The sequence below is a fragment of the Glycine soja genome, chromosome 8, assembly GCF_004193775.1.
Source record: "Glycine soja cultivar W05 chromosome 8, ASM419377v2, whole genome shotgun sequence".
Classification (NCBI taxonomy): Eukaryota; Viridiplantae; Streptophyta; class Magnoliopsida; order Fabales; family Fabaceae; genus Glycine; species Glycine soja.
In genome coordinates this window covers 21,262,802-21,273,288 of record NC_041009.1, presented here as the reverse complement: position 1 = coordinate 21,273,288, position 10,487 = coordinate 21,262,802, and positions in this window count along the sequence as shown.

Sequence of the window (10,487 nt, the reverse complement as noted above, 5' to 3'; positions counted from 1 at the left end):
CCCAAGAAGGCTATGCCAAAGAAGTCCTTAAGAAGTTCAAGATGGATGACGCCAATCCAGTTGGCACCCCGATGGAATGTGGCAGCAAGTTGAGCAAGCATGAAAAAGGAGAGAATGTTGATCCAACTCTTTACAAAAGTTTGGTTGGAAGTTTACGTTACTTGACATGTACAAGGCCGGATATTCTCTATGTTGTAGGAGTAGTAAGTCGCTACATGGAAGCTCCAACCACAACTCACTTCAAGGCGGCAAAGAGAATCCTTCGATACATCAAAGGTACAACAAACTTTGACTTGCACTATTACTCTTCTGACAATTATAACATTGTTGGCTATAGTGATAGCGATTGGAGTGGAGACTTGGATGATAGAAAGAGCACTACTAGTTTTGTGTTCTTTATGGGAGATACTGGTTTCACTTGGATGTCAAAGAAGCAACCAATAGTCACACTATCAACTTGTGAAGCCGAGTATGTCGCTGCCACATCATGTGTTTGTCATGCAATTTGGCTAAGGAACTTGTTGAAAGAGTTAAAAATGCCACAAGAAGAACCTACGGAAATATGTATTGACAATAAATCAGCACTCGCTTTGGCAAAGAATCCAGTCTTTCATGAAAGAAGTAAGCACATTGACACCCGTTACCACTTCATAAGAGAATGCATTGAGAAGAAGGAGGTAAAGTTGAAGTATGTGATGTCTCAAGATCAAGCTGCCGACATTTTCACAAAGCCACTCAAGTTGGAAACTTTCGTGAAGCTAAGGAGTATGCTTGGAGTCACAAATCAAGTTTAAGGGGGGATGTTGAAATATAAACTTGATTTGGGCCTAAATTAATTATTTGGTTCCTTGGACTTAGTTATTTTGGGCTTAAGTAATTATGGGTCATGTTTCTAGAGAATTCTTGTAGTGTTTGGAGTGTCTAGGTATTTCTTATGGTTGTAATATTCTCTAGAATATTCTTTGGATCTCTAGAGTTGAGAACTCTCTAGAATTAGTGTGTCTAGAGTTCTCCTTAGAGTAGTATAAATAGATATGTAATCCTACACATTTGTATCAAGCAAAAATACAAAGTTCTCTCCTCCATAAAGAATTCTCCTTCCTATCAAGTTTCTATTCAAAGTCTCCAATATTCCTAAACATTTTTCCTAAACATAAAAAGTCTTATTTCCAACAGAAATATCCCTGATCCGTAAGCCTTTTAAGTTGATCCGTAAAAGGTTTACGGATCAAGTTGATCCATAGAAACCTTACAGTCCGTAAGTCTTTTACGGATCAACTTGATTTGTATGCTTAATATCAACATATGAATCAATTTTATTCGTATTAATCTTACAGATTAACTTGATCTGTACGATTTACGGACCATCCTCACGCACACCTAATACAAATGCGAAGAAACACATAAACAATTTTGACATATTTAAAAAATATTATTGGGTGCATCTAGCATCAGCCACCTTTTTATTGGGGTGTTCCTTAAAAGCAGAGGTGCCCAAGGCACATCAACCCAAATTTAGTTTGTGGACCCAAAAGACTCAAATGCGAAAAAGTCCAAACTGATTTAACATTTTGATATGCGAAAAACTATAATATTTTGACTCTGTAAAAGGATTTAAAATTTTTTAACTATTAGGATATTTAAATTCTTAATGGAATTATAATATATTTTTATAATTTTCGACTCTTTAAACCGTCTGAGATTAATCATCTGATCAAGATTAAATTACATTTAAAATTTATCGTCTCACTCTATATCAGTATATGTTGAGATAATAGAACAGATGTTCTCCCCAACAAACTAAGATATGATGCCAACAAAGTTACACTCATTCGACAAGCATCTAAAATCTAATAATAATTGTATATGCCACTTAAATTGGCTGCATTCTTAAAAAGCAACGTCCGATTCAAAAAATTTATAGGAAAAACTCCACCTGCTCATGTAGTTCATTGGACTCCTCGAGTCGGTATTGAGCTACTGAAAATAACAACTCAAACAAAATAATTAATTGGAAAATGCTAAAAAGTTATTAAAGAGGAAACTTCAAATAATTAATTTTAAAAAATTATAAATTAGCTTAAAGTATGTCATCAAATACTCCAGCAGAGAAAAAAATTCTGTCATCAAATAAACTGTGTATAGAACACAATTATCTAGCAAGAAAAAAAAAACTTTTTGTTCACCAAACTATTTCACACAACACTAACTCTGCAGGCCAGAGAGGTCCCAGCAGAGGCAATACTGTTTGTCTTTCACCTTACTGCACTGTACTAAGCCCACATCACTCCACTCCTCAGCACATACTCCACACTTTCCACTGTTGTATAAGTATTTTTCATCCCTAGCCACATTCACTAAACTTTCATCACATTAAGTGGCCATGACCACATGTGAAATATATAAAAGCCTTCTCAGGCATAAAATTGATTTCTAGTACCCTAACTTTGTTTCTAACCAAAAGAATCAAATTATCAAAGCCTTCTGCTACCTTATAATTACCCAGACAGGCATATCTGTCACCTCTACAACCTCGAACTCAAATTCCACAACGTACTCAAAATATGTCAAAATATTCACCGAAGAATTTTTTTTTCAACTTACAGTAAATTTTTTAAGTTTGTTTTTTTGTTCAAGTTAATAGTGTGTGAACTTTAACCAACAGAATTTTTTTAATAGTACTAGAATTCTTTTTGTTCTAAGCTAATAGTACTAGAAGTAAACTGTGATTTCTATTAAGTTTTACTAGAATTTTTACTCCGTGGCCCGTGAGAACCAAGTAGCTACTTCCCTTTTTCTACCGTTATGTGTTTGATCACGTGACTAAGACAACTAATTAATCATCATTGTTTTTTGTCTATGACCAAATACCTTTCCCATCGCGAATGAACGATGAGAAGGTAAAAAATTTGTCTGGTGTCTGGTTCGTGCTTGGGATTCATGCTTGTTAAGTTTAATCTCAGCTGCAAAAACTTTCTGTAACCATGCACGTGCCGTGCTACGTTCAGACAAAGGTTGTACAAACACACTTATATAGTATTTGATTTTGCTTTTTTCCCTTGTTGAACAGTGATTTGAACATTGATTTTTTAAATCATCAGTTAAAACTTATCGAAAAAAACTAGTTTCATATAAAAATATATAAGTGAGAAGTCATCTTTTAAGAAAACTAAAAATTTCAAGGAACACAGAATACATAATCACTCAAAAACTCATTATTACTCGGCACCTATATACTATTATTAACTAATGATGGCTTTTTTTATGTTATATAAATATTTTTATAATTTCGAATTTTTTAGGTTTTCTAATTAAGAAGATTTTTTTAGCTTAATATAAAATTAGATTTTTTATTAGTTTAAAAATTAAAAAAAAAAAACTATAATTTTAAGCATATTTTTAATTAAATATGTTTCTTAATTAAAAGAAAACACATGCAAACAACTTTGAATTTTTTGGGTTAGAAAAGGGAGCAACGCCTACTAATTAACGATCCATTATTCATTGTATTATTGGATGATAATAATGGGTAAATTTACATATTAGTCTGAATTTTGCAGGATATGATCAGGTGCTTTAGCTTTCTGTTTTTTTAAATAACTTTTTACTTTGCAAAAGTTATTTATTATTTTTTACTATTAGTTTACACCAAATTTAAATAGAGTGACATTATTTAAAAATTAAAATATATAACAAATGACAATCTGATAGCATAATAATCTCAGTTGAAGCTACAAGCTAGTCCATTGCGCTCACGAGACTGACCCACTTCAAAGGACACGTGTGTAGCATAATTACTGTACAATCTGATGGTACTACTTTCAGAACTTTCTCATTCAGAAGTCAGAACCATAACACATCAAAACTTTTTGAGCGGATACTCGGTAAAGTAACATGGAAACGTATGAGGCAAGAGATACATATATACAAACAGCACAAATTCAGTGACAAGTTATAGCACCGTGCAAAGTTATCTAAATCCAAATATACGTAAAAATAAATTTCAGAAAGCAAAGGCTTGTCTTGTAAGTATTAACTTAATATGTCATCATTATTAAAAATAAAAAATCTTAATACATATATACTCTATCATTTCTACTTTTATATATCTAACAGCTTGTGATTGAATTAGTTGTGATAAGATGTATGATAATTAGCATATATGACTAAGGTTGACTTCGGTTCCTTATGATAACACCTGGCATGGTATTAAATTTCAGAAGATGTCAACTTATAGTTAGGATAAGATGTATGATAGCTTATTTATATTAAATTAATAAATAAGTTGTCACTTGTCAGACTATATACTTCATAATTTGAGTGGAGGAATTGATTTCACATGAGATTTAAAAATGGGTGGAAGGGCCATAAATCAAGTTCCGTGCGGGTCTTGAGGGAGGGAGAAGATGAGCATTGAGCCATTGACCATGAGACGTGACAGTGACAACAAATAGCCTACTGAGTCTTCAATCAATGCCTTTGAATTTAGGTACGAGCGAGCGAGGTTGATTATGGTGTCTAACTATGTCCCTATACAAAGCTCAAGTTCCAATTACTCCATCCACTTGCTTTTCATCCCCTACTTGCTCTGTCTGTCCCTCCAAAAAAAAAAAAACAATTGTAATTGCATGACTCTTACTAGAGATATTAAATTTATATAATAAAATATGAGCTTAATAATTATATTAATATAAATTAATTTATATTATCATTTAATTATAATTTATTATTATATAATTTTTAAGATAAATATTATGATAATTTTTATGTGGTGATTTGTAATTAAATAATAAGATAAAACTAATTTTTTCTCTAAAAATATAAAAATTAAATACATTTTTCATTCTTAAAATGTAGTATTTTTATTTTCGTTTTTGTAATTTTTTATTTTATTTCTTGTAAAATATTTTTTTTCTTAAAATATTTTAGATAATATTTTTTTATTATTTAAAATATTATTTTACTATTCAAAATATATTTTTTTTATTTTTCGTTCTTGTAAAAAAATTTCTCTTGCAAATTATTAACCAGTCATAAAATATCAAATCTTTACAAAAATTGAGTCTTATCATATATAATTACCATAATAGTCATATATAATTCATTATAATTAGTTTTTAATATAAAAAATTTACACCTACAGTAATTAAACTCCTATAAACTATATTAGTTTAAAAATTAGTATATCTAATGATTTAATCTCACTAATTTACATGCCAGTTTACACTCGTCAGACTATTTACTATTTGAGGTAATTTTTTTATTTTTTAAAAAATCATAAAATAACTTTTTATATAAATTTTTACGTTGGATTAATCTCTTAAAAAGACCAAATCAAATCTTTTAAAAAAAATACCTATGTTAATAGATGAGACTTCAATTCTAAAAATTTAAAATTAAAACAAGTCAGAAATTATTAAATCCTAGAAGCAGATAAAAAAAAGTAAGCAAATTGCAATTCATACTCAGTGTTAATCACACATTTGCAACCAACCAACCTGCTTGTAGTTGTAGGGCAGCTTGGCAACACAGATTCAAAAGAGCCATTATCATTTATCATGTTAGCGGCCACAACAATCACACCATTCCATTTTCAGAATTCAATCCCCACCCCTCGCGTGCACGTCAAGAGACACAGTAGATAATGTATAATGTCCTTTTTTCTTTTTCTGTTAATCTTAATTTCTTGCCTCTAATTAGAAAAAAAAAAGGACAATATTCGTTTGCTAGGCATAATAATTCTCCAGTTTCACGAAAATGGAAATTGTCTTATTAGTTATTTGATCATATATTTTGTAGTTTAACTACTAACAAAATAAGGAACATGCGAGTGTGCATGATCGTTCTCTTCTCCTCTGAATTGAAGCTATAGAATTTTAGGATTTATCATTTTCATATTATGTAATGTAATTTCTATCTTAAATAGTTCAAAAGAATAGTCCAATTATTTTTTATAAGATTTTCATGATCATATTGTTAAAAAGAACAATGACATACAAGTTGTAGAGAGAATGTTCTTTTTCTTAATCTTCAAATTCAACCACTGCAGTTAAAAAGTTACAATATATATACTATTGCAGATACAATATATTTAAAATTACTCCATATAACTACTCCATATAACTACTCCACATAACTCCTATTTACAAGAAACTACCACTAACTTCTATTCACATCAACATTCCCTCCCTTAAACTAAAAAGAAAAACAAACATTTAGTTTATAACTGACGCATCAACCATTCCCAGCATACTCCGTAATTTCAAGAATTGTTCTAACTTGAGAGGTTTTGTCATTATGTCTGCAACTTGTTCTTGAGAATTACAGTAACTCAACTCCACAATTTTGTCTCTGGTCAAATCTCTAAGAAAATGAAACCTTATATCAATATGTTTGCTTCTGCCATGAAAAACAGAATTCTTTGATAGTTGTATAGTAGAATTATTGTCACATTGAATCAAAGTACTATTTTTCTCCTTATGGCCAAGTTTCTCTAAAACTCTTCTCAACCAAATACACTGACAGACACAAAACGCAACAGCTATGTACTCAGTCTTAGTAGTAGACAATGTCACTACAGGCTGTTTTTTAGAAGACCATGAAACTGCTCCAGAACCAAGTAAGAATGCAAAGCCATAAGTGCTCCTACGATCATCCAAATCACCAGCAAAATCACTGTCGGTGTAAGCCACCAGATTTGTGCAACCATCCTTTTTGTAGAAAATTCCAAGCTCAGTTGTACCTTTCAAATACCTTAATATTCTTTTTGCTGCAAGCCAATGAGATTCAGTTGGGCAAGACATGAATCTACTAATAAGACTCACTCCATACATCAAATCAGGTCGAGTTGCAGTCAAGTACATCAGACTGCCAACTACCTGTTTGAACAAAGTTTCATCAACTTTGGTTCCTGCTTCATCCTTTGACAATTTCGTGCCTGAAACAATAGGATTCTTCACTGGATTGCTTTTATCCATTCCAAACCTTCCTAGAATTTCATGAGCATACTTTCTTTGACACACAAAAATCTCATCTAAACTTTGTATTACTTCAATCCCGAGAAAATATCTCATCCTCCCCAAATCAGTCATGTCAAATTCCAACATCATGGAATTCTTAAAATCATCATACATACTTTTATCATTTCCAGTATATATTAAATCATCAACATAAAGACTTACTATTAAAATTTTACCTACTTCCTTCGACTTTGTGAACAGTGTGTGTTCACATAAACACCTTTCAAACCCTTCTCGAACAAAGTAAGCCTCTATCTTGCTATACCACGCCCTTGGTGCTTGCTTCAAGCCATACAATGCCTTTCTTAGCTTGTAAACTTTGCCTTCTTCACCTTTCTTCTCATATCCCAATGGTTGTTGCACAAAGATTTCTTCATTGAGTTCACCGTGAAGAAATGCACTCTTTACATCTAGTTGAAAAACATCCCAATTGTTTTGTGCTGCCAAAGCAAGTATTAATCGAATGGTGTCAAGTCTAGCAACTAGAGCAAAAACTTCAGTATAATTAACTCCATACTATTGTGCATACCCCTTCACCACTAGCCTTGCTTTGTACTTGTCTACCTCTCCTTTCTCATTAAGTTTGGTTTTGAAAACCCACTTAACTCCAATTGGCTTCACCCCTTTCGGTAGAATAGTTAACTCCCAAGTCTTGTTCTTTTCTATTGACTCTATCTCTGCCATCATTGCATCCCTCCACTTCTTACACTTGACAGCTTGTTCAAATGTAAGTGGGTCATCTTCAGTGAGCATTATCATAGCATTCAGACCATCTTCATCTGACAAACCTTCACCTGTTACATAGTTTATTGCCGAGGATGGTGGTCCTCTTACCCTCCCTTCATTCAAAATTAGTGAATCATTTTCAATTGATTCACTAGAAGAAACAGCAGTTTCACTTGAGTTTCTTGTATCAACATCACTGCCTTCTCCTTCAATGTTACCTTCTTCTTCATTGTTTTCTATTCCTTCTTCCATGTTATTCTCATCACCATCATCGTTCCACTTTAAAACATCTGATCTGCATTCTTCATTGCTTTAGCCCCAATTCCAGCATTCATCTTCTTGAAAAATCACATCCTTGCTAATGATGATTTTCTTGGAAATTGGATCATATAATCTGTATGCCTTTGATTCATCACTTACTCCCAAGAAAACACATTTCTTGCTTTTTTCATCTAATTTGCTTCTCTTCTGGTCTGGGACATGTGCATGAGCTACACACCCAAAAACTCGAAAATAATCAACCATTGGCTTCACATTGCTCCATGCCTCTTCTGGAGTTTTGTTCTGCACAGCCACAGTAGGACATATATTGAGGATATGCACACTCCATTTTATAGCTTCGGGCCAAAACATTTTAGGAACCTGCTTCTCAACTAACATAGAACGCACCATGTTCATTATCGTTCTATTTTTCCTCTCTGCAACTCCGTTTTGTTGAGGAGTATAGGCTGCAATCAATTGTCTACTAATGCCTTGATTTTTGCAAAATTCTACAAACTCATTTGAGGTAAATTCACCACCTCTATCTGTTCTTAAAGAAGCAATATATGCACCAATCTCCTTTTTAACATGAGCTTTAAAATTTTTAAACATGGAAAAAGCTTCTGATTTTTCATGTAAGAAATAAATCCAAGTTTTACGAGTGAAATCATCAATAAAACTTAGGATGTACCTCTTGTTGCTATTTGATTCTGGTTTAATAGGCCTGCATATGTCTGCATGCACAAGTTGTAACTTGTTTGATGCTCTCCATAAACTCTTCTTAGGCATAGAGTTTCTGTGTTGCTTTCCAGTTAAACATTCTATGCATATCTTCTTTGGAATCTTGACCGAAGGCAACCCAATTACCATCTTCTTATAAAAAAGTGTCCTCAATCCGTTATAGCCTAAGTGACCAAACCGGCAATGCCAAATATGAGATTCATTTTCTGATACAATTTGGAAACACGAAGAAGCTTTTGGTATCATGGTAGCCAACACAGAAAACATTCTATTTCCACTCATATCTGACTGCATAATTAATCCTTTCTCAGAATGATATACCCTACACTTCCCATGTTGAATCAAAATAGTTAAGCCTTTTTCTTGAAGTTGCCCTATGCTCAATAGATTATTCTTAAGTTCAAGAACATAATAGACACCAGAAATTGCCTGAGTAAATCCATTCGCTTGCATACGAATGATACCTTTTCCCACAACAGCCATTCTGGTATTATTGCCAAGTTTTACAGTTTGGCTAAAGCTTTCATCCAGTTCTGAGAACCACTCCTTGTTTCCAGTCATATGATTGTTGCAACCGGAGTCAAGGAACCACACTTCTTCCATTTTGTCTTGCTCCAATTCAACATAAGCCATTAATAACAATTCTTCATCTTTTTCCTTCTCTAATTCAACATAATTGGCATTTTTCTCCCAATCAGGACATTCATATTGATAGTGTCCTAACTTGTGACATTTGAAACATTCAATAACAGCTTTATTGAATGATTGCCTTCCCATTCCTCGACCTCCTCTGAATGAACCATTACCTCTACCTCTACCTCTTCCTCTACTTGCTTTGTCTTCGTGGGAGATCTTCAGAACCTGCTCTTCTTCTCCACGACTTCTCATCCTCTGCTCATGAACAAGAAGACTACTTTGCAACTCATAAATAGTCATCATGTCTAAGTTGTTGGATTCTTCAATTGAGCATACCACATAATCAAATTTTGAGATCATTGATCTCAAAATCTTTGCAGTAATGACTGTTTCACTCATACTTTCACCATGAGCCTTCATTTTGTTGGCTATGGTTAAAGTATGAGAAAAATATGCATTCACTGTTTCTCCTTCCTTCATTTGAAGAATCTCAAAATCTTTGCGTAAAGCTTGCAGTTGAGCCCTTTTGACCTTGGTTGAACCTTGAAATTTTTGCTTCATTGAATCCCATATATTTTTTGTCGTGTCCCTCTTGAGGATTGTTTCAAGGACTTCACGATCTATTGCCTGAAAAAGGTAATTCTTTACCTTTAAGTCCTTCAACTTCTGCTCCTCGATCAATTTGCATTGTGCCTCCGTAGGCTATATTCCATCTGCCACCATCAATATCCCATTCTCAATGAGATCCCAATATTCTTTGGAGCGGAGAAAATTCTCCATCAACATTGCCCAATGATCATAATGACCATTAAACCTTGGAATTGCAGGCTGCACGAAACTGCTACTCCCACCTTCTGCCATTCTTCTCAACTCGTTCTACTCAAAAGAAAGAAAAACTACAGTTTCTTTCTTGACTCACACTCACTGTTTTCCTCACACACTCACTGTTTTCCTCACATGCACTCAATATCAGGCCCCTACAATGGAGCTCTGATACCAATTGTTAAAAAGAACAATGACATACAAGTTTTAGAGAGAATGTTCTTTTTCTTAATCTTCAAATTCAACTATTGCAATTACAAAGCTACAATATATAGACTATTG